Source organism: Manis javanica, chromosome 15 (genome assembly GCF_040802235.1).
Source record: "Manis javanica isolate MJ-LG chromosome 15, MJ_LKY, whole genome shotgun sequence".
Taxonomy (NCBI): Eukaryota; Metazoa; Chordata; class Mammalia; order Pholidota; family Manidae; genus Manis; species Manis javanica.
Genome location: NC_133170.1, coordinates 58,889,441 through 58,914,540, shown reverse-complemented (window position 1 = coordinate 58,914,540; position 25,100 = coordinate 58,889,441). Strand labels below are relative to the sequence as shown.

Genomic DNA, 25,100 nt, shown 5'->3' with positions numbered 1-25,100 from the left:
GATAAGAGGGGGACTCCTGCATATTTGAGTGCACAGCACAATGCTGTGCAAATAGTACATACTCAGTATGAGCTCCCACCGTTTTCCCAGAAGACACAGTATTTTTCTGTTATTTTGGTGTAAGCCAAAACAAGTAGCTAAAGAGTGAAATAAAAAAGGGCAAGAGAATCTAATCCTGATATTATCCAAACCATCTTTCCATTAATCATGGTTATATAAGCTAATATTTAATAAGCATTATTGGGGCTTATTGGCATTATTCAGGTAATGCATCATTACCTGAATAGATCCTCTCTGCAGATAGGCTTTTCCTTTTGTCTTTTACTGATTTAGCAGAATATGTCATTAATCCTTTTATTCAGATCCTAACACAGTGTGATCTTTTGTGAAGATTCAGCTCCTCTTGGTCCCACGTCAAAATCATAGCAAAATGTTCATTCATGGGTCTGAGAAAAATAGTAAGATGGAAAGAGAAACAGTGAAAGGTTAAAGATTGTCTTTCAAAGCGGTTGGTATGATCCTCACTGAAGTCTCGCTAACGAGACCGGAGGTCTCTTAACACCTGTCTGGACCCTCCGTGGGCCCGGTCCGGCCCCCACTAACTCTGACGGGTGGGCCTGCCGCAAGCTGCCGCCCGCAGGAGGCTCGAGGGCGGTTCCTGGCGGAATCCGGCCTTATTCTCCTGAATAAGCTCGGGTCCCGCATTCCCAGGTGTGAACCTGTGTCCAAGCGTCGGGTGCTGCTCCAGGAGGCGCTGCCACTCTCCCGGGGCCGGCCTGCAGGCCTCGCCGTCGCTCTCCCGGTCCCCGCAGGGCCTTAGCGCGGTCGGCCGCCCCCCGCCTGTAGGCCTGCGGCCGCCTGGCACCGGAGAAAAGCCCAGGGCCAGGAGCCGGCGGCCTCCGTAGACCCGGGCGGCCAGGTCCCGCAGGCCCGGGAACTCGGCCTCCCCCGCCCTGCAGTCTTCTCCGGAAGTCCTTTAAGGCCTGTACCTTGGTCCTGGAAACGTGGCTTTGTGCCTTTCGATAGCCCCCTTCTCTCTGGCCCGCCCGCTTCCTGCAGTCGTAACCGAGACCCCAGCCCCGCTGCCGGGCCCGCCAGGGGGAAAGAGGGGCGATGCTGCGCCCGGGTCCCACGAAGCCCGCGCGCTGCCGGGCCCGACTGCTTCCGGGTGAGCCGGTCGCCGCCCGCCCCGCCCCGCCCCGCCCCTCGGCCCGCCGCCCGGTTGCGGCTCCTCCCGGAGCTGTTCCCGCTGTCCCGCCGCGGCGCGCGGACCCGCCTGCCTCACTGACCGGCCGCCGGTGCCGCCCGCCCCGCACCCTCGGCCCAGAACCCCGCGCCGTCGTCTCGGCGGGCGCCCCGCTCGCGGCACCCGACACAGGTAAGGGTCCGCCTCCCGCCGGCGGTGGGGCTGGGAGCCGGCCCTCGGCCTCCGCGGCGGTGGAGCTCGCACAGCCCGACCCCGCTTCGGGGCTACCGCGTCCCAAGCGGGATCCAGCAGCTCTGATCAGCGCGGAGGGCGAGCTGGGCCGCGGAGCCATCTCCCGGGCGCGCGCCCGCCTGTGCCCCTCGCCTGTCCCGCGGCGGTGTGTTCCCCGATGGGCAGCGGGACGGGCGTCGGTCTCCGGGGGCGGCGTTTCGGGGCACCTGCCCTTCCTCCTTGGCCCGCGCCGAGGGCAGGGTGTCCACCGCGGCGGCTCCGCAGCCTGCTCCTCTTGTGGGGCAGTACCAGTGCAGGCGCGGCTGAAGGACACTCCCGCGGTGTCCTCCTCCTGGGCAAGCGCTTCCAGGGGTCGCCCGACGAGCTCCACCGTGGGAGACACAGTACCGGGCTGCAGAGGCGGGCCTGGGGGCTGCTCACTGGGATTCTGGGATCCTGGGATCCTCAGCTTCACTTCACGGTGCACTTTCTTTGAGTTTACATTTAATGACTCAGCATTAATGCCTTAAACAGAAAACTGTTAAGTAGGTAATTGACTAAAAGTACACGCAGGGAGAACAGTGGTCATCAATTTTTTATGTTACCACAATGGGAGGAGAATGTGGGTGCGGTAATGGAACCTGAGAGGCGGAAAGCAGGGTATGGATGGATGGGTTCTTAGTGTTGAAGGAAACATTTTTTTCAAGATAACAGTTTGTTTTGGGGGATGAATCTGGAAAGGTGCAATTGTTGGAGAATGCAAAGTGTTGCAGATAAGAGTGAGTTGGCAGGGACTTGAGGTTTGCTGCGGTTTGAAAGTCTTGTAGAATTAACCCTGTTTAACCAACATCATGTTCTGTTTAACAGATAGAGAGATGACCTAGTGTTCTACTCATGTAAAATAAGAATTTCGGAAAGGGTGATTCATGTAGGAAGTTAGGTCACTCACTTTGTGAATCATTGATCTGGATCTTAAAGTTGGAAGACAAGAGAACTAGAAATTTGTTACTGCATCACTCATTTTGAGGGAGTGTTGTGTTATGCTTTGTTAGGTTTCTTGCTGGGTATTTATTGTCATGAAGTATGGTAAGGAAATAGGAGAACTCTTGCTGTATGGTTGGATTTAGAATAGTATGTTAGTTCCCTAAGTGGATTGTTCTGATTTTACCCTTTTTTTTTGCCAGATGTGGGAAGATCAATGCAAGGGTCTAGAAAGAAGTGTCAGTGAAAAGGAGAGCAACCACTATTAAGGTATGAAAAAGTTTACTGAAAGAATCTGTGGTGTACCAAATACATAGTCCTTTGAGTGAAAGGCCTCATCCATTTTGTGAATATATCCATAAAAATGTAGAATGAGGCTATACAGAGTTATTTAAATTCTGTTATAGAAGAAAGTCTGTATTGAAGTTGTGAATTATTATGGAATGAATTGATTTTGAACTAGAAATAACTATTGCTGAAATGCAATTTGATCATTTTTGGCTTTTACAATGTTGCTGAGTAAAATAACTGAATTACAAGAGTTCTTGATTCTTTTAGCCTTGTTTTCTTTTTCTTCTTTTTGGAATTCAAATACCTTGATTTTATTTATAAAGAACTTTAATCGGTTATAATGTAATAGTAAGTTTACCCCTGTTGGTCTGACTTACCAAATTCATTTAATTCTTTGATGAAATTTTGGCATCTTATTTCCTTGGGTACCCATTCTAATATGGAGAATGTTCCCTAATGTTGCTTTTCATTTTTGTCCAGCTAATAGTGACTTAAGAGTTTCAGTTCTCAGTGAACAGAGATCCCCGTTTGGAAAATCCCTTGGGGAAACCACCAAACTGACAGTCTTGAGAGGTGGATATGCAAAAGAAGCTTTCTTAAGTCAGGACTTAATAAGCGCCTCCATAATGAAGGAGACAAGTGATATGGAGAATATATTTGGCAAGTAGATTCTTTCTCTCTCAAAACAAAAACAAAAACATCCTTAGTAGAAATGAAAGGGAGGGAGCAGCTTCATGCAGAGCTCTTTGTGAATTGTTTACCCTGCTCCTAGAGTGAGAAGGAACAGAATTGGTGATGTATAGAAAAAATAACTCTTCCCACAGCGTGCTGGGAATGGTGATGAGGATTATTTTAGAGGAACAAAATTCTTCTGTGCTCACCATAGGAGCACTGTCCATTGCACCTACAAAAGAGAGGCCAGTTCAGAGCCTTTTCCTTTTAGGAAGTTGCTTTCTCTTTTGGAGAATCTGAATGGAGAGATGAACTTTTAACCAGGAAAATGTACTGCCTTACCCAGTTTGCAAATAAAGAATAGCTCTTATGACCATCGTTCAAAACTCAACTCTTAAAACTTCAGAAGGAAGAACTTGAGTAAGCTTGAGTAAGCTTTTTTAAACAACTTTGCCTCTCTCATGTGGTATGTCCAGAACAGCACTGTCTTCAAATATGCTAGATAAAACACCTTAGGGAATTATTTTTTGTGTGTTGTACATTGCACTTTCACTTTTAAAACTTTTTGGCCTACACTCAATTAGAACAGACCTACAAGGAACCAAGCATTGGGCTAGAAGCAGGGTTTATCATAAGCTACACTTCTTCATTTGTTCTATTGTTTCCTTATTTATTTTGATGGGGGGCAGAGAGAGGATTCTGTTTCTTTGAGAAACTCTGAGATTTGCTATGTATGTATGCTTTGGAGTTGGTTTGCTGATAGAGCCGTTGAGAAGAGTAGAAATGGTTAAGAAGAGGGAAGAGGTGGCATACATGGGGGAATGCTCACTTCCTCGGTTCAGTAGATGTTTGTGAGACTATTTAAAATAGATAAAACATTTAATAAGAAAATGTTATATGGTCACAATAAACTTCTAGCCTTTTTCATTCCCCCCACTCCCTAATCGAAGCAACCACTGTTACTGGTTTCCTGTGTGTCCCTCTCCAAATTTTCTATTAGTATTTAATCATATATGTCCTGTACCATTCATTCTTACCCTTGATATGTCTTGATATATCAAGCACATATGTCTGTCAATATTTTTAAAAAACACTGGCATCCTGCCTAGTGTAGAGGAACCATAATTTATTCATTTTCCATTATTTATTTTGCCATTCCCTATTAACAGACATTTAGGTTGTTTTTAGCTTTCTATGAACACTGTTGTAATGAACAACTTACATGTAAGTCTTTGCCCTAGTCATAAGTATGCATATGGAACATATTTCTGAAAGTGTGATTGCCAGGTTGGGACTGACGTTGTGAAAATTAAAAAATTCATATCAATCCTATGTTGGGCTTTATCATATAATAGAAATTAACTTCTTTTTCAGTCTTACAGAAGCAGACAGGTGCTCTTAATTATTTTGTATTCTTTATTCTCTTCTCCATTTATAAAAAATATTGCAAATGTGTTTTATTAGGCGATTTTGAGTGACAGGTGGTTAATTTTATTTGTACTAGTAAGGGTAAAAATACTGTATCTTGAAGATGGTTCTGTTCTGGACATACCACATACTTAAATGAATACCTTTTGTAGTAAGTTGATTGTTTTAGGATTTTATGGCCAATACCAATTAAAACATTGTATATAGTTTAACTTATTGCCCTGCTGAAGTCAGCTACTATATTATTAGTCACAGAAAGAGCCCACCTTCCCTCTTCTTCCTTTACTTTCTGCATCCCAGTCTATTCATAATAAAATAAACCTCTGTGGGGTTTGAGATCCAAAAATCTTTTTGCAAACCAGAGTGCTACTGACATATTAATTTCCCACTGCAGGAGGTAGATACGGATTCAGTCTTTATTCTGCAAAGTGTGGGCAGAGTAAGGGAGGTATAAATTTTTAATTTTTGTGTTACACAGCTCACTCATGACCAGGAGGAGTTCAGGAATCTTTGCCCTTTCAGAATGAGAAAGATTAGAGGAAAAAAAGTGCTGAGGGGCCAACATCTGATGGTGAAGTTGGAACTTGTAGTGGCTGTTTCCCTTGCTGGTGCCCAGGGTCTATTTTGAGGCCTTGTCAAAGCTCGCCTGACAGAGCCTGCCACATAAATGTAATCTGTCCTGGCCCCGCTGCAAGTCAGGAAGGCCTGCGGTTTAGGAAAAGTGACAGCCACAAAGAGGGAACCTATGAAGGATGTTTGCCTTCAAAAGATTAAGGCTAAGTTTTGGGTTGAAAATCTGCTTAGCATGCATATCCTATGATCCAGTGTTTTGTCTTCCTTTTTGAAGGGAAGAGCATGATTAAGGAAGACTAATGAGGAAAGTATTTTAGAAAAATATGCATAAGGAGGAAAACAGGATTGTACTAGGATTGATGTGATGTTCTGCTTCTGAGAGTGTTTGCCAAGGATCAGTCAGATGTTTTACAGCAGGGAAAAACATTACTGCTCCTGGCATTGACAGCATGTGTTGGGGGGCATGCTCCTAGTTGAAATAGTCCAATTCAGAGACCTTCACACTTGCCATTGGGACCAACAGGATACTGGGAACAATGGACTGTTTTACAGAATGATTTTGAATTCATGCAGAGAAATAAGCAACTTCCTAAATTCTTTCTCTTCCCGTAGAACTGTTATGGTATCATGTGCAACATCATGAAGTTTTCTCTAAATTCTTGGTTATCACCCATGCTATCTCCCAGTGTAGCTACCTCCCCTACCATGTACTTTCTCATGAAAACCTTGGTGTTTTCTATTCTTAGAAATAAGTTGCTGAGTTTTAAGTTCTTTAACTGATCTCACTTCTTAGGCCAGAAAGCTGTTAAAGAGCTTAGTGCCCCGCCCTTTTACCCAAGGTCCATGTCACCATAGTTATCTGTGGCCTTGTGTGACAGCCAAGGTTGTTGAAATAATTTGGCATACAGACTTAATTTACAAATGCAAAGCCTGCATGTGGTTTCCTGTCTTTTGCTTTAGATTGTGACTCCAGGAAATGTAGTTTTGTCCTAAAAAATTTGGATTGTTAGCATTTGATGATGTTGAGGTATTTAGTATTCAGCGTGAGAGAAAAAATAAACCGGAGTACTTTACTTTCTTTTCCTATTACCTGGTTTGTTCCTATTATCTGTTATATCCCATCTTTTTGTCAGCCTTCCCCTCACAATGCCGTCCCCTAACCCCCCAAAAAAGTGAGGTCAGAGCAGAGAGAGTGGAAAAGAGGTTGGGTAAAATCCTTGGAGAGCAAGTGCATGTCAAGGTGTTTTTATTTTCTCAGAAGTGGGATATCAAAGTCCTTCTTAAGGAATCATACGTCATCTTTTTCCATTGTTTTCACTTTGAACCTGTATATCATAACTTTCCTTCACTATGAACACCACAATTTTAACCAGTTTTGATATATCATGTGGTTACTGATTTAGGAAACACATCTAATTTTTAAGTTACTTGGTGTGATCACTTTGTTATTCTTTCTATATCACCCACTTCTCTAAGTAGAAACATTTTAACAGCTAGGAGCAATTAGTATCTCTCTGTATTCTAAGTTAAATAGGCTATGCTGTATGCAGAGGGTTAGGATATTAAAATATTTCCCTGTTAAATGGTTTAAAGTATTCGTAACAACAAACAAAACAATTAGTAAGCATACATGGTGTTGTTATTAACAAGTGCTACAGTTAAGTGACCTAAGGATTATAGGACTGAAGATAAAAAAAAATAGGTTTTAGATTAGATGATTTTCCCCTGTCCTGGATATTACTATATTTAAGTTGGTAGTCAAGGATATGAGAGGATCACTGTCCTCCAGTCTTACAAACTCATACTTTGCTAGTCATCCAGTTTTTTTTTAGTTGTATATAACATAAAATTTATCATTTTTAACACTACAATTCTAGTGGCCTGAAGTACATTTACAATATTGTACAGTCATCACCACCATCCATCCATCTCCATAACTTTGTTATCATCCCAACTGAAACTGTGCCCCTTAAATAATAATTCCTCATTCCCTGCAGCCCCTGGTAACCACTATTTTACTTTTTGTCTCTATGAGTTTGACTACTGTAGGTGTCTCATGTATAAGTGGAATCATATACTATTTCTTCTTTATGTCTGGCTTATTTCACTTAGCACAATATGTCCTTAAGTTTTACTTATGTTGTAGTGTGTATGAAAATTTCATTCATTTTTAATGCTGAATAATATTCCATTGTATGTATAGATGATATTTTGTTTATCCATTTCTTCTGTTGATGGACACTTGATTTGTGTCCATGTTTTGGCTACTGTGAATAATGCTGCTATGAACACTAGTGTATAAATATTTGTTTGAGTTTCTATTTCATTTCTTTTGGGTATATATTCATAAGTGGAATTGTTGGATCATATAGTAATTGTAATGTTTTGCTTTTTGAGGAGTTGCCATACCACTTCCCCTAGCATCTGTACCATTTTACAGTCCTACCAGCAGTGTACTAGGGTTCCAGTTTCTCTACATCTTTGACACGCTGGTTATTTTCTAGTTTTGTTTTTTTTAAGTAGTAGCCATTCTAATGGGTATGAAGTGGTATCTCACTGCATTGCATTTCCCTGCTGATTAGTGATATTGAGCATCTTTTCATGTGCTTATTGGTTATTTGTGTATCTTTGGTGAAGTATATTCAAGCTCTTTGTGCATTTTTAAATTGTTTTTTTTTTTTTGAGTTTTAGGGGTTCTCTATGTATTCTGGCTATTAATCCCTTATCAAGTATATGATTTGCAAATATTTTCTTCCATTCTTTTGGTTGCATTTTTACTGTTGCTAGTGTCCTTTGATATACAAAAGTTTTAAGTTTTGATGAAATCCAATTTACGTACCTTTTCTTTTGTTGCTTGGGCTTTTGGTGTCATATCCAAGAATCATCACCAAGTCCAATGTCATGAAGCTTTTTATGTATGTTTTCTTCTAAGAGTTTTACAGTGTATAGTGTAAGAGTTTACAGTTTATAGCTCTTACATTTATTCTTTGATCCACTATGAGTTAATTTTTGTATGTGGTATAAGGTAAGGGTTCAATTTTATTCTTTTGCATGTGGCTATCCAGTTTTCCCAGCAGCATTTGTTGGTAAGACTGTCTGTCCATTCCCCTTGAATGGTCTTGGCATCCTTGTTGAAATTCATTTGACCAAATATGCCAGGGTTTATTTCTGGGCTCTGTATTGTATTCTGTTTGTCTCTGTTTGTCTTTATGCCAGTGATACACTGTTTACTGTAGTTTTCTAGTAAGTTTTGAAATCAGGAAGTGTAATACCTCCAATTTTACTCTTCTTTCTCAAGATTGTTTTGGCTGTTCAGGATCTCTTGAGATTCTATATTAATTTTAATTTGAGGATGGGTTTTTTTTATTTCTGCAAAAAAGGTCATTGGGATCTGATACCAATTGCATTGAATCTGTAGATTTCTTTGGGTACTATCAACATTTCAACAATGTTAGGTTTTCTGATCCATAAACATGGGGTGGATTTCCATTTATTCATATCTCGTTTGATTTACTTCAGCAATATTTGTAGTTTTTGGTGTACAGATCTTTTACCTCCTTGGTTAAGTTTATTCCTATGTATTTTATTCTTTTTGATGCTATTATAAATAGAATTGTTTTCTTAGTTTCCTTTTTGGATTGTTCATCTTTAGTGTATAGAGATGCAACTGATTTTTTGTGTTGATTTTGTATCCCTACAACTTTGCTGAATACCTTCAACCAAAGTTTTAAAAGCTGTTGTGTTCATTTTCTATGTTGTGAAACAAATCTAGTGGCCTAAAACAGCACGCATTTATTTTTGCACAGTTTCTGTGGGGCGGGAGTCAGCATGGCTCTGCTGGGCTCTCCTCAGTGTCTCATGAGGCTATAGTTAAGGTGTTGGCTGGACTGAATTCTGACCCGGACCCTTATAAAAATTTGCTTTCAAGCTCACTTAGATTTTTGGCAGAATTAATTTTTTTGTGGTTTTAGGACTGAGGCTTCTTGCTCACTAAAGTTTCCTTGGTCATCTAGAGGCTCTTTTCAAGCTCCTTAAGGCTACTTTCACTCTTAGAGGCAGTCTGAAGTTCCTGGTCCCATGGCATTTCCCAATATAACCAATTCATCAAGCCATCTAGGAGAGTCTAGAGTGAGTTCGCTGCTATGCACAGTCTTACATAATGTAACCTAGTCATGGGAATGACATCTTATAACCTTTGTCATAGTCTATTGCTCCTACTTATATTCTTGAGGAGGTAGTTACACAAAGGTGTGAATGGCAGAGGTGGGGTGAAAGGATGGCAGGGAACCATCTTAGAGTCCATCTGCTGGAGCTGGTTATAAAATAGAACTTATATTTTTTATAAACACATTGTTTAAAAACCATATATATGCAATTAAAATAAGAGTATCTTCAGATAGTTTTTATTGTTATTTTGTATTTCTTCATTATTTTTCCTTCCTCTCCCTGCAACATTCCAATTTTGCAATTTTAAGTTAATAGTTGGTGTTTTCATTATAACTAGATATTGTTTACTGTTCAGCCAATATTGTATCAGGACTGTTTCCTTTCTTGTTTAACTTTCAGTTTTTCCATGGAGTTAAGAGTTGCTGGGTGTTTTTTGGGGGTTTGGGGGGTTAGTTTTTTTTTCATTTTATTTTCCCCACATACTCCAACAAATTTTTCAAGTGTCTATCCTAGCTTTATCTAATTTATTTTGAGCATAAAAATTAATTTGTGAAATATAAAAAATATAAAACAAAAATACAGTTTCAGAGGAAGAATAGTAAAATGAGCATCTTTGGTCTTATTACCTAGGTCAAGAAATTGAACATTGCAATTATCCTGGAAATATCCTGTATGTATTCTTTAATGGTACCCCTTTCCTGTCATGTAATCACTATCCCATCACTGTCTTGGGCCATTTCCTGCCTAACCCTTCATTCTCAGGCCATCCTTTGTATGTGTATTTCTAATCAATATGTGATTTAATTTAGAAAAAGTGAATAGGTATACTACCCTTTTGTGTCTATTAGTCAGAATAGACTAATCTACTTTAACAAACAACCCATGAGTTTCATGGCTTAACACAATTAAAGTTTTATTCCTCACTCACATCTCTGTCTGCTGTAAATTGGAAAGCAGTGGCAAAGGGGTAGTTTGTTCCACAAGGTCATCCAGGGACTCAGGCTCCTTTTATCTAGTCACTCTTGTTCCCCAGGGCATCAGAGACCTTCCCTGAGTTTTCTGCATTTGATTCAGATTTGAGGGCAAAGAGAGGGAGTGTGGTAGATTTCTTCAAAAGTTTGGTGGCCGGGCCTGAACATGGCATACATCACTTTGCCCACATTCCACTGACTAGAACGCAGTCAGATGGCTGCACTTGACTGCAAGGAAGTCTGTGAAAGGTACCACTGCTGTGGGCAAAAAAGGGAAAGGGCTTGGTCAACAATAAGCCAGTCTGCTGTAGTGTGTGTCCCTAAGCAGTGTATCATTTGGTTTTAAAAAAACCAAGTAGCAAGTATAAACCTAGCTATGCAAGAAAAGGTCTAAATTGCCACTGTTAAATGAGGGCTCACAGGAGAAAATAAGTTGAGCAGGGTCCTCTGAGCTCTCTTTGGTAAGTCATGGGAAAATAGTTAGTGAGCTCTGGGAATCCTTAAGACCCACTCTAATCAGGGCCTGTGGCAGAGCTTAAGTCTTTCTAGGGTACTAATTATCTACAGAAATGTGGTTGGGGGAGTACACAGATACATCTATTTTTTGCTTCTAAGCTCTAGTTCTCGGGAATAGGTACAAGCAAAAGACTTCTCTGGTGTGAAGTAAGTCCTCAGCCAATCTAGTCACCAGGGGAGGGCACAGTAGGAACTTGATCAACATGGGGTCAAGACAAACTGAAAGTTAAACCTGGAGCAGGCTCAGTTCATGTTAAAAACAAGTCTCAGAAGCTGTGGAGATTCTGGTGCTGACAGCCCGCCATTGTGCCTTGTGAGTCCCATTGCTTCAGTCTGCTGCCGCCTTCTTGGGATGTCTCTCACCCTGCTGGAGATGGGAGTTTTCTGTGTTGCATTTGCTTTCTGTATGCTAAGTTTCTTCTCTCTTCATTTTTTATTTGGTGAACTAGATCTTCTAGTAGCTTATTGATAGAGGGTGTAACAGAGGCAAAGTTTTGAGACCTTGTATGTCTCAGATTGCCTTATTTCCAAAATTACTTTTGGAAAATAACCATTCTAATTGTTAATCCTTTATACCTAACCTGATTTTCCCACCCCTGGAATCTTATAAAATCATTCATGTCCCCTGTGTTTGAAATGCCCTTTGATAATTTACCATGAAATACTTTGGTGTGGACTCTGTTGGGCAGTTTGTGGGGTCCCTTTGAATCTGGCAATTCATGTCCTTAACTTCTGGGAAGTTACTGATATCTTTCTGTCTGTTTCTGGGTGTGTGTGTGTGTGTGGGAGGGTGGGAGGGCGAGCAGGTATGGGAGTGGGGAGAGCCACTAGCTGTTGGTATCAGGACTCCCAAGAGCAGAAGCGATGTGCCCGCGTGGAACTCATCGCATGTGTCTTTAGGTTGGAGTGGCACTTGGATTAGCTGCTCACACTGTGCTTGTCAGCTCTGCCCTCTCTCGAATCATTCCTTCATGAACATTGTACTTACATTGCATTATATCTTGTTGACTTCTTCCTGGTTGATATCTTGCCTACCGTTTCAGGACATTACCCTTTTTATCTCAGACAGGTTTAAACTACAGAAATCTGGCTAGCGTAGCTAAAGAGAGGGAAAATGTTGACATCTTCCATTCTGCTGTAAAAGAATCTCATGTCACTTTTTTTTTTTTCCCTTAATGAGTGAGCTACATGGGTGGAAGGAATCACTGAATAGAGGTCTTTGAGAAAACTTGAAAATTTCAAACAATTTTGCTCTGATAATAAAAACCACATATACCTGAAAACTGATGTTTTTCCCAGAACTTTAGGGGACATTAATGTTTGCTTCTTTGTTCTAATTTGGCCTGTTTATTTGAGTCAGATTTTTAATTTTAAAGGTTAATCCAGTGGTGCTCATTCTATTTAAAATTAGTAATGTATTTTTCATCTACTTAAAATTTCATTATGTCTAAAAGAGTGATGGTTAATGTGAAATCTGGTAGAAATGATGGTTTTACCAGAGATGACCAGCAAATTTTTATTGTCCTACTTTGCAATTGCTGTGACAGATTAAATGAATCTTTCCCCCTTATTAGTTTATTAATATAGTTTCAAAGTTGGTTATTCTTATATGTTTATATTTTCATACTATGAAATAGCCCCATTGTACTTTTTAGCTTAAGTTATTTTTTGAGAAGGTAATTACCAATAATATATAAAGCTTAAGAAAAAGGAAAATTCTTTTTTTTTTTAACATATTGCCTCTGTCAGTCAGTATTCATATGTATTAAGTTTTACATACATGCAGTCATACTTTACATGCCATTTTGTCATCATTTTGTACCTTGTAGGCATGATAATAAACTTGACCCTGTGTTTGCTTGCCTCCCATGAGTTGTCTGGTGCCATAATTTATTACATTATGTTCACAGGCCCTGACTAAAAATTATTGTTGTCAATTTGGGTTATTTCCGGTTTCGTGTTTTATTTTACTGCAATTAAAATAATTGTTTATGCAAGTAATTTTTCTGTTTTGTTGCATTATGATCTGAGTTTTATTTTCATTATGTTGCATGTTACTGTGTTACTATTAGAATATAGTTAATACTAATATTGTCAGTAGAGCTCATCCTTAATCAAAAGGAGAACCTAAGCTCTAGGGCTAATTTAAATTATTTGTTCCTTTGGGGCTTAATTCTGGCCCCTCCTATTTTATTATTAGTAAAAGATCATTTGCATGCTTCTAATCATGTTAGTTTTCATTTTCATTTCTTTTGGCAGAGGAGGTATTTCAGGGATAATTCTGTATACCTCACAAAGAAACCATACTTGCATAGTCCAGTTGGAGGACTTCCAGTTCCTTGTATTGTTGGTACATATCTAGTTAATTGAAAATAGTGAAAAGTGCCTTCCCACGAAGTATGTAAGTCTAGTGTTGGATTACATTTGTCTTTGAAATATATAGTCATTCACCCATGGCTCAGCTGAGAATAACTTTGGCCAGGGGATTTACTTCTGAGTTCTGCTTTACAAGCTTCATTTTTGTTATTGTGATTTCAAATCCTTTGTTTTTTGGTATCAATGATACTATGCATTTCCATAATTTATAAAAACTTTTACATCCATTTGATCTTTAAAGTGACCTCTGTGATGGAGGAACACATTTAATGAAAGAAGTAAAAGATTGTGGAGCAAAATTAAAGATCTTAATAAACAGGAAAACATCCCATGTTCATAGATTGGAATCTTAATATTGTTAAGATGGCAATACTGCTCATTGATCTGTAGATTCAATGTAATCTCTATCTGTGTCTCAGCTGCCTTTTTAATTTTTTAACGGAAATTGATATGCCAATCCTAAAATCTATATGGAACTATAAGAGGGCCAGAATAGCCAATATAGTCTTAAAGAGGAAGGACAAAGTTGGAGGACTCACTCTTAACAATTTTCAAACTTACTGTAAGTTATAGTAATCAAGACAGTGCAAGACTGGCAAAAGGATATACATATAAATCAATGGGACAGAATTGAGGGTTTAGAAATAAATAAATAAAAATAAACTGACCCTTACTTTTAGGGTCAGTTGATTTTTGACAAAGGTGCCAAGACAGTTCAACGAGGGAAAGAATAGTCTTTTCAACAAGTGGTACTGGGAAAATAGATGTCCACATGCAAAAGAATAAAGTTGGATCCCTGCCTCACACCACATACAAAATTAAACCAAAATGGATCATAGACATAAAAGTCAGAGCTAAAACAATAAAACTATTAGAAAACATAGATGTAAACCGTGGTGATCTTGGGTATGCAGAGCTTTCTTAGAGACAATAAATGAAACAGCAAAAGAAAAAGTAAATTGACCTCAAAATAAAATTTTGTACTTTAGCAAACACCATTAAGAAGGGATATATAGAAATAGCGTAAGTACCTTGTCTTCTTTATAATTTCTGTGTTCCCGCTATACCTTTTTGCCTATTTACAAGGCAGTGATTATTTTGTACATAGTGCCTTGCAGATTCATAGTAGATATTGTTGAAAAGGGAAAAATTAAAGACATACAACCCAATTTTCTAAAGATGGCCTAATTTTAGAACCTCCTTCATATTAATTTACATTTTAAAAACCATATCCTTACTGCACACTTTTCCCTTTCTCCCTCATTTTTGTTTTTTTCTTTGTTCTTTGCTACCTGAGCTTCTATTGCAGTCCCTCGTACTTCTGTCCTTTTCCTGTTTTCTGCTTTATTTCATTCTGTTAAGTCTGACCTATCCTCAGCAATATGTAATTCTCTCTCTCCCTTTCTTTCATCCTCTGAATGTATGTCCATACATTTCTGAGATACTTTAAAAGCATAGAGAAAGGAGGCCATTTGAATGGTTCTAGAAAATAGTTTACTTCTCTGGGTGTAAGAGAATGTAGTTTTTGGTTACAGTACATATTCCTAATTTGGGTTCTGCACAATTGATGAAATAGTAATATAAATCATGTCGAACATACAGCCCATTAGAGTTCATTTATCAATAACATGTTAACAAGGAAGGAAATGCAACCATTGACATGTCATCTTGTGAAAAGGGTAAATGGAAAGATTATCAATTGTATTGGGTATATGAACAGCTTTAAATGTAATTTCTATCAATATCCTATTTCTGGTAATTCTTAGGAATGCTCAGTGTGGAAGTAAGAGATGTGATTATACAGGTTCTCATTGATTTTATTGGCATTGTATTTGCTAAAAAACGAGTTTAAATTAACCATTGTAGGTTCTGATTTTCTCCTGAGATTTAGTTTGTGTTTAGCATTTACCTTTCCATGTTCTGCAAGGTCTGCCCATTTTGCCTCATATATTGTTTTTTCATTTTATACTTTGCCTCAATGTGCAGATGTACCTTTTCTTCTTTTTGGAGGTTCTGTTAATGATTTATTCATTTTATGCAATGGTCTCATCTAGATATTGGCAGGCTTGATGTCTTTAACTGTAGTTCATTCCTCTTCCTTTCCTTCCTCCATTCCCCACCCTCCCCTCCCTGCACCCCTGCCCTTGACCTTGCCCTTCCTCCGTTTTTTCTCTTTTACCCAGGAATTTGGGCTTTTCTCTCCTTTGCCCAAAATCTTTCTAGTGTATACATAATGATTGACATTCTCTCATACTAGGATTACCTCTGTCTTCCTTTCTATTTCAAATTAAGATTTTGTGTTGCAATTCCCAATTCCCATGCCTTTTGTTCACTTAGTCATCTGCCTTTCTCAAGCATTTCCCTTTTTTCCCACTTTATTATGCAATTTTCAAACATACAGAAAAATTGAAAGAGTTCTGTGAACATTCATGTACCTACTACCCAGATTCCACTATTAATATCTTACTATCCTTTGTCATCTACCTATTCCTTTATCCATTCCTGTATCCATTATTCCATTGTTTTTGGCTATATCTCAAAATAAGCAGATGTCAGTGCACGTCAGTCCTACATATTTCAGCATGTGCATCACTGAGTAGAGTTCAATATTTGTTTGGAGGTCGTTTTCTTTTAGGTAAAATTTACATAGAAACATACACAAAGATTTTAAGTGTACCATTTTATGACCACTATCATCTGTTTCTTTCTAAATCAATTGTATCCTGTCTAATAAGAGGACTAACATCCATTATAAGGCCACATTTTCAAAACTATATTCAGTTGAATTTTCAATATAGACTTGAATGCCATAAAGTACCTCAAACATTTCTTTTTAACTTTTATGTAAATATGCTACACAGTGTAATGATTACAGTTAAGGCATTTAAATTTTTGTCCATTGTTCTATGCTTCAGCAAAAATTCTTAGCATGTCTAATGATACCATGTGATGCACACTGGAGGATAACTTCAGGACATTTTTGTTTCGTTAAAAGTATGAAATTGTAAAGAAAGGCAAGGATTGTCCTTTTGTCAGCTTCATAAGGTGAATATGTAAAAGGAGTAGTTAATTCAGACACTAAACATTTATGGAGTTCCAGTGCCTTATAAGTGTAATAAGTGTTTGCATTTATCTGAATCATTTGAGCCACACATCAATCATGTTAGATAGCTGAGACAGCGTTTCTTTCCTTGAGTAGGTAAAGAACCCAAGGCTCAGGCAGTGGGAAGAGGAAAGCAGCAATCGGTAATGTAGTCAGTTGAACTCAGATCCTCTAGCTTTAAATTAGGTCCAATGGCAATAGCTGCAATCACACTAAGTCTTTGGTTCAAGTGCCATTCCAGATACTGGGATTTGCCGATAAATAACTACTGAATGTTTTATTGTGCAAACTAGCGTTAACTGCAATGACAATTCTGTTGCAAAGATTTACTGTCCAATAGTTTGAGTTCTCTATGGTGAAATACTTAGATGTAAGGGAACTGCAATTATCAGAATCCAGACAGAACTATCTAAGTGTGCCATTTTGAATGTGACATACCAATATCACACACATTCTGTTCCTCACAAAGGTGAAAATATTATGACTGAAATGCCACTTAATGTGGCAAAATGCTTATTTTTCAGAAATGTATTAAATGAGAAGCTCATTGGAGAAGAGAAAGCCTTACAGATATCCTGTCTATTTGAAAGGTTTATACTCCACAGCATGTTACCTCCCTTCTTTCCTTTAGGTAGACAAATACTGAATGACAAAACCATCTGGAGAAAATCAGCTTAACGTTGTCCGGGTAAAGGCTTGAGAAAAATGTAGGCATTTTGTTCTTGTCAGTGGATATGAAGGTTTAGCTCTTGGTTGATACTGAAGAGAAGCTGGAAGAGATTAACATGACTCCTGGTGAAAAGTCCCTTGAAGAAACCTCACTGGGTAGAAGCTTATGGAAAGCTCTTTAGGACCAGACACTGGAAGTAATCTATATGAGGTCAGAATCTACATTCTTATTTTTGTCATTTTGAAGATAGAATGCATAGGAGCTGAAAAATTAGTAACGGTATCTGCCTAAAGAGGACACATAATATAATTCTTTCAAAAGCACTACATTGTTTTTTGAAATAGGTAATTGTTGATCTGCCTCAGTGCAACTGAAAAAGGAGACAGGACCTGGCCATTCAGTCATGTAAACACCTAGGTAGATGGGACAGGAAGGACAAGGAAGACCGATAGGAAGTTGTTCTCTTTTTCTGCTTATCGTATGCCTCTGTCCCTTTTCTTGTCATCTTTCTCTCAGGGCTGGCTAGCCTGAAGCTTGTTGAAACAGTTTTGTTTTGAGACATTTTTAGGAAAAGATAATTCTTTATGTAAATCTCTGTGCTAGAAATATCCTGGTAAGTCCAACGTCTAAGGCAATGTTAGTTGAGAAGGAAGGAAAATGGATAAAGAGGAGAAAGAAATACGTTTGAAAGAGTGCTGCCAGCAGTGGCCTCAGATAGTGTGTCTTAGCTGCATAGCGTATTGTGCTTCATTTGAGTGCAACCTGCTTAGGGGCTCCTTTATTCTTTGAGCCTTGAATATGAATGTTTTAATTTTTAATGCATCTCCCTTTTCCCAATGCTATTGAAATGTCAAGAGAATCAAGGAGAAGGAAAAAATGCACCTATAATCCTATACTGCTAATGAAACCAGACAAACTTGACACACTTCAGCCAAATCTTTATTTCTTCTTCTGTAATTATTTTTGGTGTCTGGAATTAAAAAATGTCTCTGTCTTTGTCTCCTGCTTCTGTGAAAGATCTTTCAGTGAGTCCTTGGGGAGGTGGCTGAAGGACAAATTTTGGGTGATAGCATGGTGGTGCATCAGTTAAATTGTCACTCTAGTCTGAAAAGGAGTTTTATATTGCATGCTGCTTTTTTCTCAGTAGGGACTAATATTTGTACATCACTACTGTTAAGGATTTTTAAAATGATGCTGAGGGTGAGGATGATGATAGGAGACTTCTGAAGAAACTGTTCTGTGCTCAGCGTATCCTGATTTGTAGCTGGGATTTATCAGCTGCTGCTCTCAAACATACATTCTTCTTCTTCCTTTTTCCTCATGAAGTGAGTCCTTTTCTTATCATTTCCAGATAGATTTTCTATGGCAAAATAATAAACTATCACCATTCCTCATTCTAACTGACAAACATAACAGCTAGCTATGTGGGAATGAGAAAAGGTATCAGGTAAATGGGAATGGTCTGAATTTTCATTGGAGAAAACTTTTTGGAATTGTGGATCGATGAAGTGGTTCTGTTTATTTTGCCTGAATTAAGTAAATTCCAACACATTAAAGTCACTGGTGGTTTTAATACAGTTCATTCTGTTAGGACAGACTTGAGAATTCCTTTGTGACTCACTGTGTAATGAAATTTTGCCAGTTTGTTTCGTTAAAGCTAGGGAAAAAATTTTTTAAGTTAATGGGTATTTAATTAAATGAGCTGTACTTTTCAGGAATGTGTTTGAGAGACGGGGGTCTTGCCAACAAGGATGGATTCTCATATGAGAATCCTTCATTTCCAGTACCACGTGTTAGAAAGATTAGATAGTCTTTATCATCTTTGTTATTTAATCCTGGCAGATGAATGTTCCTTCTCTGTTTTGTAAAAATTGGCCCATTTCCTAATGGTAACAATAATAATAGATCCATAGATATATTCATCGTTGGCCTACTTCAGTTTTGTTGATCGCTATATCTTTGGCATACCCCTTGGTACCTGGCAATAGCAGGTCCTCAGATACTTGTTGCATGGACAGTGTTGGTTATTGTTATTCTGTATCCTGCATAATAATAAACCCTCACTTGTTTTTTCATGTGGTGATGGTTTAATTGGAATTGTTTCTTAAATTACACTAACAAGTCAAGTTACCTTTGTAGCTTTAAGGCCCTATATTAAAGAAGTTCTTGAATATGTTCTCAAAGCTTTAGGCTGAATGGCTTTTTGGAAAGGGAAATACTTTTTCATAATAGTTTTAGTAATCTTAAACTGTTACTTAGAATTACTGCTGACTGCAGTGTTCTGAGGCTAACATAACATTCTCAAGGGTTGCTGTAGGCAGTGTGGTAAAGAGAGTTAGGAGGTTCAGTAATTAGCATGAATTTAAGTATTCTAAAATGTATTGAAATAATTTGATAGTGGGAAGAACTATTTGGTGACTAATTTTTTAAAGTTATATACAAATACATACATATAATTCCTTGTTAAAAATGAATGTGGACACAAACATGGCGGTGGCGGTGGTGGCTGCGACAGTGACAAAGACAAAGGCAGCGACGGCAGTGGTGTTAAAGGATCATCTATGTATTAGAACATACCACTAGACACATTGCTGTCTGTTTTTCCTTTTCATTTAGATATTTGAGAATTGGAGTGCTATCATAATCTTACAGTAGTCACTTAAACTTGCCACATTTATGGTCCATAAAAACTTCAAGGCTTATCTTGATATTTCAGTATATACATTGCAGCTAGATGTTATTTCTGCCACATTTCAAAATGGTAGAATAAATTCTCAAAAAAATTGTTACAGCTTATTTCAATGTTTAGTAGAGGAATTTCTTTTAAAATGCTCTTTATTGAAATACTATTTAGTTCATATAGCTTAAGTCGAATCACTAGTTTCATTTCAACTGATAATAAAGTATTTCAGCATAGTAAATGTTTCTATTTTCCATGAAGGGAAAGGAAAGCAGTTAATTCTTTTTAAATTAAAGTTATAAAAACATGAGATAAAAGTTCTGAAAAGAAACGAAACTTAAGACTTTAAATCAAAAATGGGGTTTAATATTTAAAATACCTGTTTATTCAGTTTCTAGTTTAATCAATTTATTATAGTTAATTATAAAAACCACAGGTAAATACATGAGAACTCTAGAAATAGGATTATCTATTGTAAGATAAATTCTAGTCGAAATAAGCAGGCGATGAGAGGCAACAAAGGGCCAGGCAGTTTATTTGAGTGCAATTCCTAGGCGATGTTCCCCGGTCTGGCTAGTCACAGGCCGGGGAAGTCATGCTCAGTAGGGCAGGCAGCGAGTTTTTAAAGAAGGCAGGGGGAAGCAGAGCTTAGATTTACAGCGGCCCGAGGATTGGCTAGCCTAAGGCACATTTTTCAGGTTGGGAGGGGGCAGCATCTGGGGACTTTGGCACGTCATCAGTGTTCCACGTGCTCACCCCTCCCTCCAGTGCCTCCAACCTTACATTTCAGCCTTTTGGTTATAATGGGCACCGACTCGATATGGCTACTTCCAGCTGAGGAGGGGCGGCATGGGTAGGGTTGAGGCTGGTGGGAGGCCAGAGGAGGCTTGGAGGGAAGGGGCGAGTACTGATATACCCACATGGTCTTGTTCACTTCTACTGTCTGACCTCTCTATCGGTGGCTGGAGGTTCTAGCAGATATGTTGTCTTCGTCTCTCAGGACAAATATATCTAGCATGATCACTCAGGCTTTGCCCCGTCTAGTACTGTAGTCCGAACGATGAGAGACAGAGGCTTGTTCGTAGCAGGCAGCCTGGACGAAAGAATGGAAAGACGAGCATTGGGTGGGACAAGGGGGTATCTTTCTTGGGAGTGAGAAGTAAGGTAGGTAGGAGAGGTGTTCGGGGGAACTTGAGATAAGAGACTATAAGGGTTAGGGACGACCAGGTGAAGAGGGACTACAGCCTCATTGATTATCTGCAGGTCTTGAACAAGCTGGTAGGCCCCTGATGGCTTCTTGACTGGAAGGATTGGAGTGTTACAGGGAGAATTAGTTGGTACCAGAAGCCTTTGAGAAAGAAGATGGTAAATGATAGGTAGGATACCCTTGCGATGGACTTGGGAAATAAGAAATTGGGGTGTAGATGGAGAGGAAGATGGGTCTTTGAGGCGGATGAGGACTGGAGCATGATGGCTAGACACTACAGGAGTAGAGGTGTCTCAGACTATTGGGTTAATGCCAGTTGACGGTACAGGAGGGTCTGTGGAGGGCTCAGGGCTACAACTTATATTGGCTCAGATGATGAGTGAGCTCAGCTGGGGATGACTAAGAGGCAGGGAGATAGAGGCACCAAGCTTGGAGAGGAGATCTCTCCCTAACAAAGGGAAGGGACAGGACAGGATGACTAGAAATGAGTGGGTAAGAGGATGGCTCTCAAAAGTGTAGGCTACCGGACCTGTCTCTAGAGGCTTAGAGGGGGTTCCCATGACACCCACGACTGAGACCTGGGAAGGATGTAAATGCCCGTGAAAGGAAGGTAAAATAGAGTAGGCAGCCTCTGTGTCCACCAAAAAGGAGATGGACTTACCCGCTACCCACAGCGTGGCCCTGGGCTCAGCAAGGGTGATAGGGGTGTTCGAGTTTAGGCATCGTCAGTCTTTGAGTAGGCTCAGCAGGTCCAGAGGTGAGTCCCTCAGGGGGGCCTCCCTCCCATGAGACTCTGTCGCAGGAGGATGACCTTCCCCAACTGGGCACTCTACTTTCCAATGACTTTTCTTACCACAAACAGGGCAGGGTTTAGTCAGCTTGTTGGTCAGGTTGGGGCATCTCTTTGCTCAGTGGTCTTCTTGGCTACACCGGAAGCAGGGTCCCGGAGGCTCACGAGCTCCGGACCGGTCTTTGGTGTGATGAGACCCCTGTCCTGCCAGCCAAAGGGCCACCGCAAAGGCTCGGGTTTGGGACACTGTCCTCTTCTCATGTTCTTCATCACGGGTATTAAAGACTTTAAAGGCCATGGTTACCAGGTCATGGAGTGGAGTTTGGGGTCCCTCTTCTGCCTTAACTTACTTCTTAGGTAACTAATCTTGTTCTGGTGAAATCTAGTTCTTAACTAGTTTAGGTGTAATAAAACAGTGACTATAAATGACAAAAGACTTATAAATGACAATGGTTAAAGATCTGATGAGAGCTTACTGTAAGACAGTTGTCATAAGGAAATTTGGTTATTTCTGTAACACAAAATATTCAGTAACAAAGTTCAGCATCATTCTTTTTGACAGTGCTTTCTAGGTAAATGTATATCAGATAAATAAGCCAAATTAGCCAAATATTTTTGCCGATGAGAAAAAGTTCTTCTGACATGTTCCAAGGGCCCTCTGGAAAATATCACAGTTAACTAGAGGTAAAAGCACTTTTTTGAATTTGATTTTGGAAAGTTGTCAAAAGAAAGTTTCTTTGGCATTTGCTTAAATAGGATTATAGGTTGCCATGAAGAAATACTTATCCATTTAACCAGAATGACAATAAAAGATTTTAAAGGCAAATACAGAAGGTTACACAGTTATTAGCAAAGTTTAACATTTAGTTCTTTGATATTAGAATCTCATTTTCTTAAATATTTAGACAATTCATTTAGATTTTAAGCATGAGAAACTATTTTGATAAACAATTAGAAAGCCTTTTGCAATCTTTCAACATTAAGAGCAGAGTAACAGTTTAAGAAAACTTTGTCTTTTTAACTGAGAACAAAATTCTAATTTTGCTGTGTACTTGATATCAAGACACTTGCTTTAATTTCACATACCATGACTATATCAATTTTTCCACAAGCTTTCTACAACTTTCTCTTTACATTCAGTGTTCTCTCCATTTAAATAAATAACTGTACTTTAGAACAATTACCTTCTTTTGCCCTCAACAAAACAAATTTCCATTTTTTATACCTTCTCTTATTAAAACACACATCTTTAGCATACAGAAATGTTTTCCTTATTAAGTAGTTTTCATTAGAACTTAAAACTATTACTTTAACCTTCAGTTAACACTGAAAAATAGGCCACTGTAAACTGTTACACTAGCATGAACGTATATTATCATTTTTGGAAATGTGCTTTATAGCACAATTTCTCATTAGGCACAAAATATGTCTATATAACTTAGCAAACATTAAGAATTTTGGTTACTACAAAAATTCTCAGGCTGTTTGCATATATATAAACTGTTACACATAATACAGCATTATTATTAAGATGTTTATTTGCTACATTTGTTTACTTACTTTTAGCAACCATGCTAGATTACTTACAAAACTTTTACCAAACATTAGACAAAGTCAAGCTTTTCCTTAAGCATCTTCTTGAAATGCTTAACAGATAACATCAACTTAAATAACTTTATGTAAACTTTGGCAGCTGATAACTATAAGGACATGTCCATTTCAGTTAAACTTAATTTAGCATTAATGCTTAATATTTTTTTATTAGATTTTCTGGAAGTTTTAGAATGTCCAATTTTCACAAGCGCTTGTTTTTTTTTTTTTTTTTTTTTTGAGAGGGCATCTCTCATATTTATTGATCAAATGGTTGTTAACAACAATAAAATTCAGTATAGGGGGGTCAACGCTCAATGTACAATCATTAATCCATCTCAAGCCTAATTCTCGTCAGTCTCCAATCTTCTGAAGCATAACGAACAAGTTCTTATACGGTGAACGAATTCTTACATAGTGAATAAATTCTTACATGGTGAACAGTACAAGGGCAGTCATCACAGAAACTTTCGGTTTTGATCATGCAATATGACCTATAAACAATCAGGTCAAATATGAATATTCGTTTGATTTTTGTACTTGATTTATATGTTGATCCCACATTTCTCCTATTATTATTATTATTTTTATTTTTAATAAAATGCTGAAGTGGTAGATAGATGCAAGATAAAGGTAGAAAACATAGTTTAGTGCTGTAAGAAGGCAAATGTAGATGATCAGATGATCAGGTGTGTGCCTATGGACTAAGTATTAATCCAGGCTAGACAAGGGCAGCAAAACATCCACGGATGCAGAAGATTTCTCTCAAAGCAGGGGGGGTGAGGTTCTGAGCCTCACCTCTGTTGATCCCCAAATTCTCACCTGATGGCCCCCCTGCGACTGTGCCTGTCTTAGGTTGTTCCTCCCTTGAGGAATCTTACCCGTCTCTGGCTAACCAGTCATCTTCCGGGGCCATACAGGGAAATGTAAAGTTGGTAAGTGAGAGAGAAGCCATATTGTTTGCAAAGGTTAGCTTTTTACTTCTTTGCAGATTTATGCCCTGTGGCTTCTATGCCCAGCACTTGTCTCGAGGTATCTTTACCACCTGGAGGAATTATGATACTCGGTAAATTCGATATGAGGCACGAATTCTATTTAAGGGTTGTAATTAGGAAGGAAGAAGAAAAGCTATAGATGTAGCATATGAAGGAAACTTGGGAGGATTGATTATTTCTTTGACATATCTTCTTGTATAGTACCTTAAGTATGTATAGGTTTTAAACTACTAACTAATTTGCACACATATATTAACATAATAGGAATACGGTGACATAAACAAAGCAAGTCTATAATTACCATCCATCTCCAGTGAAGCCAAGAAAACCATTTAGGCACCCTAGGCATTTGTGAAAATTTATCTATGATATGATGGATATTGTCCAACTGTACTTGAACCATCAGACAAATTAAAGCAGCCCATTTCTGGGATCTGTTCACATCCCATATGTTCTTTTAACCATAGATAGTCTATAGTCATGAGATTTTGGAGTGCTACAACTTGCACCCCTCCCAACTCCTGGTTGAGTTCCAACAGTACAGATCCGGTCAAATTCGTTGTCTCTCTGTATGCACATGCCAGCCTAGACATCTCCCTCCTCATTCTTATGGCAAGTCCAGGAGACGGTGGGCTGGATGCAGCCACAACTGCAGCATCGTCCGGATCCCTGT

At 38.9% G+C, this 25,100-nt stretch overlaps 1 protein-coding gene across 38 annotated transcripts in view; it reads left to right on the top strand.

Annotated features, from left to right (window-relative positions):
• The first annotated feature begins 1,238 nt into the window (after window positions 1–1,238).
• Window positions 1,239–25,100, top strand: part of LRRFIP2 (LRR binding FLII interacting protein 2) — a 143,919-nt gene continuing 120,057 nt past the window's right edge. For 32 of the 38 annotated variants that reach the window (XM_037014026.2, XM_073223653.1, XM_037014024.2 and 29 more), the window contains exons 1-2: window positions 1,239–1,378; window positions 2,602–2,668. The gene's annotated coding sequence lies outside the window, so the exon portion shown is untranslated. Of the gene's footprint in view, window positions 1,379–1,762; window positions 1,899–2,484; window positions 2,504–2,601; window positions 2,669–3,169; window positions 3,350–10,159; window positions 10,200–25,100 lie in introns of those variants that run through there. The other 6 variants (XM_073223648.1, XM_037014014.2, XM_073223639.1 and 3 more) reach the window with 5 other exon arrangements.